This window comes from Schistocerca serialis, chromosome 12 (assembly GCF_023864345.2).
Source record: "Schistocerca serialis cubense isolate TAMUIC-IGC-003099 chromosome 12, iqSchSeri2.2, whole genome shotgun sequence".
NCBI lineage: Eukaryota > Metazoa > Arthropoda > Insecta > Orthoptera > Acrididae > Schistocerca > Schistocerca serialis.
The window spans coordinates 24,716,208-24,733,028 of NC_064649.1; the positions used below are offsets into that span (position 1 = coordinate 24,716,208).

Here is a 16,821-nt window from a genome sequence, read left to right on the forward strand (position 1 = left end):
CATAACCTTCCCTGCTAATGGTTCTGTTCGAAACTTCTTTGGTTTTGGTGATGAGGAATGGCGCCATTCCTTGCTCGCTCTCTTCGTTTCCGGTTGGTGGAAGTGAACCCAGGTTTCGTCCCCAGTAACGATTCTTGCAAGGCAGCCATCACCTTCTCATTCAAAGCGCCGAAGAAGTTCTTCACAAGCATCAAAACGTCGTTCTCTCATTTCAGGAGTCAGCTGCCGTGGCACCCATCTTGCAGACACTTTGTGAAACTGGAGCGCATCATGCACAATTTGGTGTGCTGACCCATGACTTATCTGTAAACATGCTGCAGTGTCATTCAGTTACACTCGGCGGTTTTCCTTCACTATGGCTTCAACTGCTGCAATGTTCTGTGGAGTCACAACTCGTTGTGCCTGACCTGGACGAGGAGCATCTTCCACTGAAGTCACACCATTTGCGAACTTCCTACTCCATTCGTAGACTTGCTGCTGTGACAAACATGCATCACCGTACTGAACCTTCATTCGTCGATGAATGTCGATAGGTATCTCGCCATCACTACGCAAAAAACCGCACAACAGAACGCTATTGTTCCCTAGTGCAAGTGGCAAGTGGGGCGGCCATCTTTATACTGATACTGCGACGGTATGTGTGTATCTGCACTGTGCTGCCACCTACAGGCCATTCTGCACGCTGTTTGTAGCACGCATACCAACTTACAGGATAACGGCGCGAAATTTCGATTAGTTATTACAAATTTAAGGTTTTCATTTGACTCACCCTCGTATATATATCAGTTCATGACATCGTCTTACAAATTTCCTTTTTCTGATGGACACACGTCCAGATTGTCCGCTCATAGTAACCTCTCAAAACCCTGGTATCTCTCTCCCCACATCCACCACTGCTGGCGGCTCACCTGCAACTGCACAACGCTAAGCGCTGTTCCCATTGCACTGCCCCAAGCTACACTAGCGAATATTCCAACAATGAATTTTTGGGGGTGTCCGGATACTTTTGATCACATGTGTATTATTGCAGCTATGCCTTAAAGACTAGCCAGTTTGACGATAAGCTTCACATTTCTTCAGTTCTCATCACCCCGTTACACTAACACGATTCTATATGCATTCTTTGATAGGGAATACCTAGCTGAAAATCCTGTAAGGTTTATAGCCTTCGATGTTGATGTTGCGAAGCTTTGTGATCACTGTGGCGCGCCATTTCATTCAGTGTTCGTGGTGTAAGTTAATGGTTTGTTTGAACATTTCTTAAAACTAGACAATGTCCATTTTGTGAAACGTAATACATACAGCACATAGAAGGTTGATCTCTACACCACCAGGACACTCACTTTGTGTCGCCCTCCTGATGGAAACTCCGTCGGAACAGGCCTTTGAAGTCCCAACGGTAACGACCGGCCGCCGTGCCATCCTCACCCCATAGGCATCACTGGATGTGGATATGGAGGGGCATGTGGTCAGCACACCGCTCTCCCGGCCGTATGTCAGTTTCCGAGACTGGACCCGTTACTTCTCAGTCAAGTAGCTCCTCAGTTTGCCTCACAAGGGCTGAGTGCAGCCCGCTTGCCAACAGCGCTCGCAGACCAGACGGTCACCCATCCAAGTGCTAGCCCAGCCCGACAGTGCTTAACTTCGGTGATCTGACGGGGACCGGTGTTAACACTGCGTCAGGGCCGTTGGCGGTGAGTCATTAGCAGCTAATATTTTTCTTGTCATAACTGTTAACACAATGTTTTCTAATGAGGCTTACTGAAGACTCAAGTTGTGACCTCGCACTCAATGGGCTCCTTGCAGGTGTTACCGTTTCTCGTCCAAACGAGGTTTCTAGTTGGTTTCCCATGCTCGTTTAGGCAAATGCTGGGATAATTCCCAATTTCCGTCTCGGACAATATGATATAGAAACAGAATACGATCGCAACACAACACGAAGCGTGTGTAACTGAAAACAAGGACGGCAGGAATGGCATCGTGTTGCAAAGTCTAATAAAATATGTTTGCCAAATCTTTCCTACAGCGGACCCCGTACTAGACTGGATTAACGCTAAGGAGGAGGTGGAACACTCAGTTGCTACGGTTACTTGCGAGACGAGTTCCGGAAGACGAAAATCGAATTTCGGGACCATTTCTCGCTGTCGTGTTCATATGATAACGCCCGAATCAATTTTGTTAGAGCGGTCAAAAATCAGTTTTCCGGTTGGCACCTGTTTTATAAAAATGTTCTCTGGAAACCAGCTGTTCAGTTTCCGAGTTGGCACGATTGGTATATCTGATCACTTAATTACAGGAAGTATAAACCAGACTTCTGCATTAGATAGTAGCGTTTTTTCTATACGTTTAATAAACACAACAAACACACACAACAGGGAATTTAGTCATCAATAATACACACGCCAAAAAAAAGTTTTGGTTCACCCCGGTTCCCACATCTCAAGATAGACTTTGGCTGTGGATGTTGTATCACAGACACAGTCCGTTTGACCAGAGATTTCACTAAACCCACCCTAAGATGTAAACAACCATGCATGAGCAGCGCCTATTAGACGGAGGGGGTCCGACAGCTGATCAGTTCCAGTCATTCCACCTGGAAGGGGGTGCAAGGCTCGTCTGTAATTCAACAGTGACTAGACGGTCAATACCGCGGTTCGATCGCGTCCGCATTGTTACGTTGTGTCAGGAAGGGCTCTCAACGAGGGAAGTGTCCAGGAGTCTCGGAATGAACCAAAGCGATGTTCGGACATGGAGGAGATACAGAAAGACAGGAACTGTCGATGACATGTTTCGCTCAGGCCACCCAAGGGCTACTACTGTAGTGGATGACCGCTACCTACGGATTATGGGCCGGAGGGACCCTGACGGCAACGCCACCATGTTGAATAATGCTTTTCGCGACAATTTGCGCTCCCATCGTGCACATTTTGTGAATCACTTCGTTCAGGATAACGACATCGCTCGACTAGAGTGGCCAGCATGTTCTCCAGACATGAGCCCTATCCAACACGCGTGGTTTAGATTGAAAAAGGGCTGTTTACGGACGATGTGACCCACCAACCACTCTGAGGGATCTACGCCGAATCGCCGTTGAGGAGAGGGACAGCCTGGACCAACAATGCCTTGATGAACTTGTGGATAGTATGCCACGACGAATACAGGCATGCATCAATGCAAGAGGACGTGCTACTGGGTATTAGAGGTACCGGTGTGTACAGCAATCTGGACCACCACGTCTGAAGGTCTCGCTGTGTGGTGGTACAACATGCAATGTGTGGTTTTCATGAGCAATAAAAAGGACGCAAATGATGTTTATGTTTCTCTCTATTCCAATCGAATGCTGCCTCGGGCATGGATGCGTGTGATGTCCTTGGGTTGGTTAGGTTTAAGTAGTTCTAAGTTCTAGGAGACTGATTACCTCAGATGTTAACGTCCCATAGTGCTCAGAGCCATCTGAACCATTTAAAAATCACACCGTCGCTGCTCCGCCAGATGGATACCTTTTGTGCATGCGCATGGGTCTTTGTATGAGGAGTTGCTGCTTTGTTTGGGCTCAAGCATTGCTTTCTTTGCCTTATATTAGCTTTAAGATACAATTTCTCCTCACCAGTAACGATGTAAGATATGGTCGGTGTTACTCAAGAGCCGGTAGGTGACGTGCGCCCGCTAGATTTTGTGATTTTGGCTTAGAGTTTGCAGTACCCATACTTCGCGGTTTTGAACCTCGCCAATTGCACGCAAATGTCGCATGATGGTGGTATGATCGGAGTTAACCACATTTGCCAGCTCTCGACTACACTGACGTGGATCACTGGATCAATGCGTTTCAGCTGTCTTCATTGAACCACGAAGCTCTTCCTGAACGTGGAGAATCAGTTATGTCAAAACGAGGAGATAACAAGTTTATTAAGACGCTCTATCCAATGGGCCCCCATACATGACGCAAATGCTCGTGGCTGCCTTCGCTGTTGTCACCTCTCTACTGAATTCAAATAGAAGAATATGTCGGAAATGTTCAGATTTCTCTACTTGGCACTCCATTCTTTAGCGTCTACAGATCCACTTACTATCTCCAAATGACAAAATGTAAACTCAAACAGCAACAGGGAAGCATAAATACACTACTGCCCATTAGAATTGCTACACCAAGAAGAAATGCAGATGATAAACGGGTATTCATTGGACAAATATAGTATACTAGAACTGACATGTGATTACCTTTTCACGAAATTTGGGTGCATAGATCCTGAGAAATCAGTACCCAGAACAACCACCTCTGGCCGTAATAACGGCCTTGATACGCCTGGGCATTGAGTCAAACAGAGCTTGGATGGCGTGTACAGGTACAGCTGCCCGTGCAGCTTCAACACAATACCACATTTCATCAAAAGTAGTGACTGCCCTATTGTGACGAGCCAGTTGCTCGGCCACCGTTCACCAGACGTTTTCAATAGGTGTCTGGCCAGGACAGCAGTCGAAAATTTTCTGTATCCAGAAAGGCCCGTACAGAACCTGCAACGTGCGATCGTGCATTATCCTGCTGAAATGTTGTGTTTCGCTGGGTAGAGCCACGGGTCGTAACACATCTGAAAAGTAACGTCCACTATTGAAAGTGCCGTCAATACGAACAAGAGGTGACCGAGACGTTTAACCAATGGCACCCCATACCATCACGCCGGGTGATACGCCAGTATGGCGATGTCGAATACACGCTTCCAATGTGCGTTCACCGCGATGTCGCCAAACACGGATGCGACCATCATGATGCTGTAAACAGAACCTGGATTCATCCGAAAAATGACGTTTTGCCATTCGTGCACCCAGGTTCGTCCTTGAGTACACCATCGAAGGCGTTCCTATCTGTGATGCAGCTTCAAGGGTAACCACAGCCACGGTCTCCGAGCTGATAGTCCATGCTGCTGCAAACGTCGTCGAACTGTCCGTGCAGATGGTTGTTGTCTTGCAAACGTCACCATCTGTTGAGTCAGGGATCTAGACGTGACTGCACGATCCGTTAGAGCCATGCGGATAAGATGCCTGTCATCTCGACTGCTAGTGATACGAGGCCCTTGGGGTCCAGCACGGCGTTCCGTATTACCCTCCTGAACCCACCGATTCCATATTTTGCTAACCGTCATTGGACCTCGACCAACGTGAGCAGCAATTTCGCGATACAATAAACCGTAATCGCGATAGGCTACAATCCGACCCTTATCAAAGTCGGAAACGTGATGGTACGCATTTCTCCTCCTTACACGAGGCATCACAACAACGTTTCACCAGGCAACGCCGGTCAACTGCTGTTTGTGTATGAGAAATCGGTTGGAAACTTTCCTCGTGGCAGCACGCTGTAGGTGTCGCCACCGGCGCCAACCTTGCGTGAATGCTCTGAAAAGCTAATCATTTGCATATGACAGCATCTTCTTCTTGTCTGTTAAATTTTGCGTCTGTAGCACGTTAACTTCGTGGTGTTGCAATTTTAATGGCCAGTAGTGTAGAAAATGAGAATCAATAAATAAGGCCATTGCAACCGGAGCAACAATATGTAGGACAGTACTATGGGAACTTACACCAGCACAGAAACATCGAGTTCAACCTTATGTTTCTGCCGTTCGTTCACGGCACAAAAAGGCACTCCGTGCACATTAAGCGAAAATTTTTGAATCTAGGGCGTAACCTGCCAGTCCAAACAAGCTTCCAAAACAGTTGAGCGTTTACGTGGAAAGCAAAATTGACGGTGGAAGAGAATGTGTCAGTTAGAACGGCATTTCGGCACTCGATACTGGAGCGTTTCCGCGACCGTCCAGAAGCTGTACTGGAGAATCTGATTACGAAATCCGGAGCGCCATGTGGACGTAGCGAGAGTGTGGGGGTGACGCGAGTGCCGGTAGGGGCACTTCGCCACTCTGCCGGCGTTAACGCGGCGATTAAAGCCCGGAGCAATCAGCGCTGCTATCAGGCTGATCTCGCGTGGCTTTCCTTCCCGCCGATGGAATCTCTCCTGTGGTCGCGGCACGGCAGTGCGGCCATGGCTACACGCAGCAGCCATAAAGTGGCGTCCACAGCTGACTGCTATTGGCGCTCGTGCAGCACGAATCCCCCACCGCCTGTGTCATACACTACGTCATCAAAAGTATCCGGACATGTGGCGCCCTCCATCGGCAATGCTGCAATTTAAGTATGGTGTTGGCCCACCCTTAGCCTTCATGACAGCTTCCACTCTCGCAGGCAATCGTTCAGTCAGGTGCTGGAAGTTTTCTTGGGGCATGGCAGCCCATTCTTCACGCTGTGCTGCACTGAGGAGAGGTATAGATGTCGGTCGGTGAGCCCTGGCACGAAGTCGGCGTTCCAAAACATCCCCAGTACACCACCGTGGCTGTGGACAACCTATCAGGTTCCAGGAAGTCCGAGTACTGGCGAAAGAATCGTGGATGCGAGAACGCAAAACACGGGAGGCGATCGAAATTATTAAGCAGCCTGACAACATCGACAGAGAAGATGGCTACAAACTCCCGGCGTCCTGGCTGCCGGCCATCCCAGTCCAACAGGCCGCGAACGGTCGCGGGGCAGATGCTACATTGGACACCGGCGTATCTGCACAAACAGCTGTAGAGCAACTGTCAGTCCACTTCCGCGCACATCGGGAGGAAAACCTGCCGACCAGAAGCCGAACACTGATTGGCGAACAGCTACCAATCGTTGACGACATGGACATCCACGAATAGCCTCTTTCCTTCCATCTTCCCTTACGTCATGACTAGCCAATCATATTAGAGGGCCAATTGAAAGTTTTACAACAGTGACGTCAGATATCGATAGTCTGTAATAAATAGAAGCACCTACCCGCATAGAAAAACAGCCGTGCCCTGAGGAAGACCGTTGCAATTCGGCCGAAACGTCGGTTCTACTTTATTATTGTTGTTAGCTGTTAGCAATGACGTGGCATAATACCCAGAAGAATTTTAATCGCCACCTCAAAGGTGTTCTGTAGGATTCACGACAGGAATCTGTGCTGGCCAGTCCATTACAGGGATGTCACTGTCGTGTAACCACTTCGCCACAGGCCGCGCATTATGAACAGGTACTCCATCGTGTTGAAAGATGCGATCGCCATCCCCGAATTGCCCTTCGACAATCGGAAGCAAGAAGGTGCTTAAAACATCAATGTAGGTCTGTGCTGTGACAGTGCCACGCAAAACAACAAGGGGTGCAAGCCCCCTCCATGAAAACACTACCACACCATGACACCACCGCCTCCGACTTTTACTGTTGGCACTACATACGCTGACAGATGACGTTCACCGGGCATTCGCCATACCCACACCCTGCCATCGGATCGCCACATTGTGTACCGAGATTCGTCACTCGACACAACGTTTTTCCACTGTTCAATCGTTCAATGTTTACACTGCTTACATCAAGAGAGGCGTCGTTTGGCATTTGCCAGCGTGGTAGATTTCATGGTCGAGCGGCTGCTCGTAAGCGATACAAGTTTTCTCACCTCCCGTTTAACTTAGTACTCGCAGTGGATCCTGATGCAGTTTGAAATTCCTGTGTGACGGTCTGCGTATTACACTTTCCGATCCTCTTCAAATGCTGGCGGTCTCTGTCAGTCAATAGATGACATGTGGCTGTGCACTTTTGTGCTGTACCTGTCCCTTCACGTTTCCACTTCGCTATCACATCGGAAACAGTGGACCTAGGGATGTTTGGGAGTGTGGAAATCTCGCGTAGAGACGTATGACACAAGTGACAGCCCCATTCTGCTCTCTCACGATGTCTGATGAGTACTGAGGTCGCTGATATGGAGTACCTGGCAGTAGGCGGCAGCACAATGCACCTGAGAAACGTATGTTCTTGGGGCTGTCCGGATACTTTTGATCACATAGTGTAAGATATCCCTGTAATTGCACTTGGACAGTGTTTTGTAGTACTACCCGCCAGGTTAGCCGAGCGCGCTAACGCGCTGCTTCCTGGACTCGGGTAGGCGCGCCGGCCCCGTATCGAATCCGCCCACCGGATTACCGACGAGGGCCGGTGTTCCGGCCAGCTTGGATGTGGACTTTAGGCGGTTTTCCATATACCCCTAGGTGAATACCGGGCTGGTCCCCACGTCCCGCCTCACTTAACGGCTCGCAGACATCTGAACGCTTTTGCACTATTCCATGGATTACACTAGTCGCAGACAGTCGGGATTCACTAATTCCTTCCCGAGGGGTACGGGGTGGCGGCAGGAAGGGCATTCGGCCACCCCTTCAACTAACATTGCCACATCCGATTAGCCATGCCGACCCTGCGTATCCGCAGTAAAACCGGCACAAGCAAAAGAAAGAAAGAAAAAAAAGTGTGGTGTAGTACTGAGTACGCAACGCAGGAAGGACCACAGAGTGGTGCAGCACCTGTTGTTGTAGGAAAGCCGGACAGGAGCAAAACTGACTAGCGAAGATTGAAGAGAAGTTTTACTTAACTTGCAGCTCTTTCCAGGCATTGCGAAGGAATTTCTCAAAGGAAAAAGAACAGCGCTAATGTCCAGCTGTTACAAAATTGTTGCTCAGTGCGAGGCGTCCATTACTAATGCACGGGGAACTGCTGAAGGGTGACTAAGACAGAAGACTGCAAATTAGACCAGGACGTGTAGCTCCCGCGGTCGTCCTATATTGCACAGGTAGAGGCTGCTCACGGATGGACCCACCAAAGGAGTTGCTCAGCAGGCACGCACCACTGGGTCCCTTGGCGACTGCACTCAGCATCTGTCTCGTATGTGCGTTTCCGTTTCAACCTGAGAGACGTCGGTGGGGATATCTGTGATACGACATCGAGGTGCTCCTCACGATGTGTCGGCTGTGGCGACACATTAGACACTGTTATTCACAAATGTCTGCATCGCATTTGACATACAAATTACAGTTAATCGGTTTCGACCTTAGAGGGTCATCATTACAACTGTTGCTGTGGTATAGATCTGATTTAATTAAGTTTTCCTGGAGGCTCCTGATCCTCAGCTTTATCTACAATGATGTGGGAGCTGTAAAAATGAATTAAAATTTGTGCCATGGCTGGACTTGAACCCAGATCTCGTATCTTACTACGCAGGTGCACTAGCCACTACACCACCACTGCATTATAGCTAACATAGCTGTATGGACTACTGTAGTTCAGTGCCCTCCGTAACACTAACTTCAATCGCATCTTCAGCTTCTTTTCGCCTTCTTAGATTGTCACTATTGCTGAGCAGCAATGTTGTGGTAGTGTAACGGCTAGCTTACGCACCTAGCAAGGTAGGTATTGTATTATAATGTGTTGAACTGTGGACCTTCATCCCGCCGTAGCCCTCGGGGGTTCACAACGCCACAACAGGCTACAGCAGTCCATTCACCCCACTGCCGCCCCACAACGAACCCAGAGTTGTTGTGCGGTGTGGCCCCCAGTGGGTCCCCATGGGCGATGGGCGCCTCCCCCCCCCCCCCCCCCCCCCCCAGGAACGTCTCATACTAGATGAGTGTAACCCCAATGTTTGCGTGGTAGAGTAATTATGGTGTATTCACACGTGGAGACAGTGTTTGCGTAGCAATTGCTAACATAGTGTAACGGAGGCGGAATAAGCGCAACCAGCCCGCAATCGCCGAGGCAAATGAAAAACCGCCTTAAAAACCATCCACAGGCTGGCCGGCACACCCAATCTCGACACTAAATCCGCCAGGCGGATTCATGCCGGGGGACCGGCACGCCTTCCCGCTCGGGAAGCAGCGCGTTAGACTTTGCGGCTAGCTGGGCGGTTAAGGTAGGTATGCTGGCCAAGGCACAAATTTTAACTAATTTCTTCAGCTTCCACTCTTATTGTTGCCATTGACGTCTTCAATCTGAAGGTTGGTTTGATGCAGCTCTCCATGCTACTCTATCCTGTGCAAGCTTCTTCATCTCCCAGTACCTACTGCAACCTACATCCTTCTGAATCTGCTTAGTGTATTCATCTCTTGGTCTCCCTCTACGATTTTTACCCTCCACGCTGCCCTCCAATGCTAAATTTGTGATCCCTTGATGCCTCATAATATGTCCTACCAGCCGATCCCTCCTTGTAGTCAAGTTGTGCCACAAACTTCTCTTCTCCCCAATCCTATTCAATACCTCCTCATTAGTTACGTGATCTACCCACCTTATCTTCAGCATTCTTCTGTAGCACCACATTTCGAAAGCTTCTATTCTCTTCTTGTCCAAACTAATTATCGTCCATGTTTCACTTCCATACATGGCTACACTCCATACAAATACTTTCAGAAACGACTTCCTGACACTTAAATCTATACTCCATGTTAACAAATTTCTCTTCTTCAGAAACGATTTCATTGCCATTGCCAGTCTACATTTTATATCCTCTCTACTTCGACCATCATTAGTTATCTTGCTCCCCAAATAGCAAAACTCCTTTACTACTTTGTCTCATTTCCTAATCTAATTCCCTCAGCATCACCCGATTTAATTTGACTAAATTCCATTATCCTCGTTTTGCTTTTGTTGATGTTCATCTTATATCCTCCTTTCAAGACACTGTCCATTCCGTTCAACTGCTCTTCCAAGTCCTTTGCTGTCTCTGACAGAATTACAATGTCATCGGCGAACCTCAAAGTTTTTATTTCTGCTCCATGAATTTTAATACCTACTCCGAATTTTTCTTTTGTTTCCTTTACTGCTTGCTCAATATACAGATTGAATAACGGGGAGAGGCTACAACCCTGTCTCACTCCCTTCCCAACCACTGCTTCCCTTTCTTGCCTCTTGACTCTTATAACTGCCATCTGGTTTCTGTACAAATTGTAAATAGCCTTTCGCTCCCTGTATTTTACCCCTGCCACCTTCAGAATTTGAAAGAGAGTATTCCAGTTAACGTTGTCAAAAGCTTTCTCTAAGTCTACAAATGCTAGAAAAGTAGATTTGCATTTTCTTAATCTTTCTTCTAAGGTAAGTCGTAAGGTTAGAGTTGCCTGAACGTGTTCCAACATTTCTACGGAATCCAAACTGATCTTCCCCGAGGTCCGCTTCTACTAGTTTTTCCATTCGTCTGTAAAGAATTCGCGTTAGTACCTTGCAGCTGTGACTTATTAAACTGATAGTTCGGTAATTTTCACATCTGTCAACACCTGCTTTCTTTGGGATTGGAATTATTATATTCTTCTTGAAGTCTGTGGGTATTTCGCCTGTCTCATACATCTTGCTCACCAGATGGTAGAGTTTTGTCATCACTGGCTCTCCCAAGGCCATCAGTAGTTCTAATGGAATGTTGTCTGCTACCGGGGCCTTGTTTCGACTCAGGTCTTTCAGTGCTCTGTCAAACTCTTCACGCAGTATCTTATCTCCCATTTCGTCTTCATCTACACCCTCTTCCATTTCCATAATATTGTCCTCAAGTACATCGCCCTTGTACAAACCCTCTATATACTCCTTCGACCTTTCTGTCTTCCCTTCTTTGCTTAGAACTGGGTTGCCATCTGAGCTCTTGATATTCATACATGTGGTTCTCTTTTTTCCAAAGGTCTCTTTAATTTTCCTGTAGGCAGTATCTATCTTACCCCTCTACATCCTTACATTTGTCCTCTAGCCATCCCTGCTTAGCCATTTTGCGCTTCCTGTCGATCTCATTTTTGAGACGTTTGTATTCCTTTTTGCCTGCTTCATTTACTGCATTTTTATATTTTCTCCTTTCATCAATTAAATTCAATATTTCTTCTGTTACCCAAGGATTTCTACTAGCCCTCGTCTTTTTACCTACTTGATCGTCTGCTGCCTTCACTACTTCATCCCTCAGAGCTACCCATACTTCTTCTACTGTATTTCTTTCCCCCATTCCTGTCAATTGTTCCCTTATGCTCTCCCTGAAACTGTCTACAACCTCTGGTTCTTTCAGTTTATACAGGTCCCATCTCCTTAAATTCCCACCTTTCTGCAGTTTCTTCAGTTTCAATCTGCAGTTCATAACCAATAGATTGTGATCAGAATCCACATCTGCTCCTGGAAATGTCTTACAATTTAAAACCTGGTTCCTAAATCTCTGTCTTACCATTATATAATCTATCTGATACCTTTTAGTATCACCAGGATTCTTCCGGGTATACAACCTTCTTTTATGATTCTTGAACCAAGTGTTAGCTATGATTAAGTTATGCTCTGTGCAAAATTCTACAAGGCGGCTTCCTCTTTCATTTCTTCCCCCGAATCCATATTCACCTACTATGTTTCCTTCTCTCCCTTTTCCTACACTCGGATTCCAGTCACCCATGACTATTAAATTTTCGTCTCCCTTCACTACCTGAATAATTTCTTTTATCTCGTCATACATTTGATCTATTTTTTCATCATCTGCAGAGCTAGTTGGCATATAAACTTTTACTACTGTAGTAGGAATGGGCTTTGTGTCTATCTTGGCCATAATAATGCGTTCACTATGCTGTTTGTAGTAGCTAACCCGCACTCCTATTTTTTTATTCATTATTAAACCTACTGCTGCATTACCCCTATCTGATTTGGTATTTATAACCATGTATTCACCTGAGCAACATCTTGTTCCTTCTGCCACCGAACTTCACTACTTCCCACTATATCTAACTTTAACCTATCCATTTCCCTTTTTAAATTTTCTAACCTACCTGCCCGATTAAGGGATCTGACAATCCACGATCCGGTCCTTAAAAGATCAACAAAGGTCGCAAATGTTGCATGAAAGTTCATTTGTAGAAGGTGTTCGAAGTGATGACCATTGATATGAATGCAGTGCTGCAATCTTCTTATCATGGATTGAGTGGTATTCGTTATCACATCAGCGCTTATCGAAGCACATGCTCTGACAATTCTCTCTCGTATATCGCACAAATAGTAGTAAATATTCGCCGAATACGGCATATCCATCTAAAGTGCCATTGGCATGGGACACCATTCGACGGTTTCGCACTACAACACTAATAGGAACGGTAAGACTAGTATCGTCGAATCAAGCGAATGTGAATGATGTGTTCCTTCGAAGAACAAGTCGATATGCTTCTAAGGAGAATGCCACCGAAATTCAGTGATAGCTACATACTTATACGCTGGAAGATATCCTTAACGTACTCACGCTACACGTCGTACATTTAAATATGTGTATGATGAATTGAGAACAACTGGATCTTTACCGCATCGGAAACATATCCGGCAAAGGACGGTTACTAATGAGGGAACGGTAATTGGTACTCTTGCGACTGTGGTTCGCGATCCTTGTGTTAGTTCGCGTCGAATTGCAAGTAGTGTTGTTTGTGTTCTGCATCGCCATACATATCATCTTTACCATATCAGTCACCACCAAGGATTAACTAGTACGGATTGTATGTGTCGCATTGAATTCTGCCGATGGACCCAAATTTAGATTCAGAGGGATGACACATTTATCAATTTCATTTTATTTACTGACGATGCTACATTCAGGAACCATCGAAATGTTAATTTGCATAACATGCATTATTGGCAACTGAAAATCCATGCCTGCCGTTGTGGCCTAGCGGTTCTAGGCGCTTCAGTCCAGACCCGCGCTACTGCTGCGGTCGCAGGTTCGAATCCTGCCTCAGGCATGGATCTGTGTGATGTTCTTAGGTTAGTTAGGTTTAAGTAGTTCTAAGTTCTAGGGGACTGATGACCTCCGATGTTAAGTCCCATAGTGCTCAGAGCCATTTGAACCTTTTCTTTTAATCTATGTTGGCTGCGGCAAGCTGCACACCAAAAACCGTGGTCGGTGAATGTATGGTGTGGGATTCTGGAGGACAATTATAGACCCGTATTTCATCGAAGGAAATCTTAATGATATGAAGTACACCACATTTCCGCAAGCAACATTAGGTCTGTTACTGGAAGGAATACCTTTAGGAACAAGAAACAGAATGTGGTATCAACACGATGGGTGTCCGACACATTTTTCGCTGAAGGCTAGAAATGAGTTGCAGAGAGAATTCCTAAATCGTTGGATTGAACGCGGAGGAGATGCGTCGTGGCCGGCTCGTTCGCCCGACTTGACGCGTCTGGATTTTTTTCTTGTGCGGATTCGTAAAAGACCTTGTTTATAAAAACGTTCCAACTACACCTGAAGATATGCGAGAGAGAATTGTCAGAGTATGCGAATCGAGAAGTGTCGAAGTGATAAGGAATACCACTCAATCCATGATAAGAAGGCTGCACTGATACTAGTGGTCACCACTTCGAACAACTTCTGTAAATGGACGTTCATGCCACCTTTGTGACCTCCGTGGACTTGCGCTTCAGACGTGTGGGACGGTTTTCAGGAGCGTACAGGGAGGAAGAAGAATAAGAGGAACCTCAAACGCCGAAGCGGAGGAACGAGAGGAGAAGGGAAGCAAAGAGCAAAGGTGAGACTGTTCGTACGTCAGCGACAGACAATTCAGAACATTCCCAATAATACCCCAGACATGTTCCCCAAGGGAAGGGAAAGAGAATAGCAAGAGGATATGCATGCAGCACAGAAGGGAAAAGGTGCAGCAAAGGCTGGGGCCCCGCGATAGCTAAGCACAAACCCGGCAAAGAGTTGCGAGCCCCCTGGAGGGTGGGGGAACACAGTGCGTCGTACATTGTTGAACATGTGAACATGGAGCTCCAGAGTAAACCACCCCTATATGTTCACATGATGACCCAACGACATCGTCATTGCAGTGGACACGGGAACATCGGGATTCGACCGTCGATCAACGGAAACTTGTTGGCTCTTCAGCTGAATCACATTTTTGCTACACTACATCGATGGTCGTCTCCACAATTTGGGGAGCAAAATAACTGATGATGGTCAAAGTAGAGAGGATATAAAATGTAGACTGGCAATGGCAAGGAAATCGTTTCTGAAGAAGAGAAATTTGTTTACGTCGAGTATAGATTTAAGTGTCAGGAAGTCGTTTCTGAAAGTATTTGTATGGAGTGTAGCCATGTATGGAAGTGAAACATGGACGATAACCAGTTTGGACAGGAAGAGAATAGAAGCTTTCGAAATGTGGTGCTACAGAAGAATGCTGAAGATAAGGTGGGTAGATCACGTAACTAATGAGGAGGTATTGAATAGGATTGGGGAGAAGAGAAGTTTGTGGCACAACTTGACTACAAGGAGGGATCGGCTGGTAGGACATATTATGAGGCATCAAGGGATCACAAATTTAGCATTGGAGGGCAGCGTGGAGGGTAAAAATCGTAGAGGGAGACCAAGAGATGAATACACCAAGCAGATTCAGAAGGATGTAGGTTGCAGTAGGTACTGGGAGATGAAGGAGCTTGCACAGGATAGAGTAGCATGGAGAGCTGCATCAAACCAGTCCCAGGACTGAAGACCACAACAACAACAACAACGACTATTCTGTTTGTAAATTGCAGTTGTTTCAAAGAAAATGCACTTTTGCATGCTGCACATCGAAATTTTTATTTATGCATCCAGACGCGTTTCGCCTTTTTTACAAGGCATCTTCAGCGGGTGTCCTGAAATATTACATGATTTGCCCTTTTTACACATAGATTATGGCTTCAAATGTAGGTTATAGATTTAAAAGCAGTTCCTTAACTTTTTTTTACGAAATGGAAATGTACTTGCAGGTAACTTCTAATTCACTGCGTCTAAGCAAACTGCTTTTTCTCACCTGGCAACCAGGTGGACATCTTACAGTTCATTTTCAGTTGAGTGTCTTCGTTACACATCACTGTAACTGCCATCTTTTTAATAAAAAGATTCGTTTGTTTTTCTAAGTGTTACCAACTGTCGTGTGTGTGTGTGTGTGTGTGTGTGTGTGTGTGTGTGTGTGTGTGTGTGTGTGTGTATTAGAGAGGGAGAGAGAGATTTTTTCTTAATAATAATAATTATTATTATATTTCCTTTCTCAGACGTTACGTCTGGTTAAAAATGGAAAGTGACGTGGACCTTGATCAAACGTGACTTAATAATAATAATAATAATAATAATAATAATAATAAGTCACGCTTGTTCAAGGTCCGCGTCACTTTCCATTTTTAACCAGACGTGAAGTCTGAGAAAGGAAATATAATAATAATTATTATTATTAAGAAAAAATCTCTCTCTCCCTCTCTAATACACACACACACACACACACACACACACACACACACACACACACACACACACACACACGGTAGTTGGTAACACTTAGAAAAACAAACGAATCTTTTTATTAAAAAGATGGCAGTTACAGTGATGTGTAACGAAGACACTCAACTGAAAATGAACTGTAAGATGACCACCTGGTTGCCAGGTGAGAAAAAGCAGTTTGCTTAGACGCATTGAATTAGAAGCTACCTGTAAGTACACTTCCATTTCGTAAAAAAAAGTTAAGGAACTGCTTTTAAATCTATAACCTACATTTGAAACCATAATCTATGTGTAAAAAGGACAAACCATGTAATATTTCACGACAGCCGCTGAAGATGCCCTGTAAAAAAGGCGAAACGCGTCAGGGTGCATAAATAAAAATTTCGATGTGCAGCACGCAAAAGGGCATTGTCTTTGAAACAACTGCAATTTATATGCAGCTGCTGCGAAAATGGCCACTACAAGAAACATATTTTGTTTGCATTTGGCGAAGTTTATAGGTTCTTCGTCTGAAGCGCATACTATTGGGTGAAACTTACTGCAAATATCACTCTTCATCTAATGGAACATATTTGTAATTGTGTACCTTGCATCAATTAATTTTCGTCTTACACCCTCCACATTCTCTCAACAGCAGCTTCGTTGAAGATCATATGATCCCGACAGTCATATTGCATTCTCAGCGCTACTTTACAGCAGCAAGATCGTGT

General features: G+C 45.9%; 1 protein-coding gene and 1 pseudogene across 1 annotated transcript in view; one reads left to right on the plus strand and one right to left on the minus strand.

Annotated features, from left to right (window-relative positions):
- The window catches only part of LOC126428366 (glutamate-rich protein 2), a 294,147-nt gene that overhangs the window by 14,955 nt on the left and 262,371 nt on the right, over positions 1-16,821 (plus strand). The window lies entirely within an intron of this gene.
- On the minus strand, positions 1,577-1,693 carry LOC126428621 (5S ribosomal RNA; annotated as a pseudogene).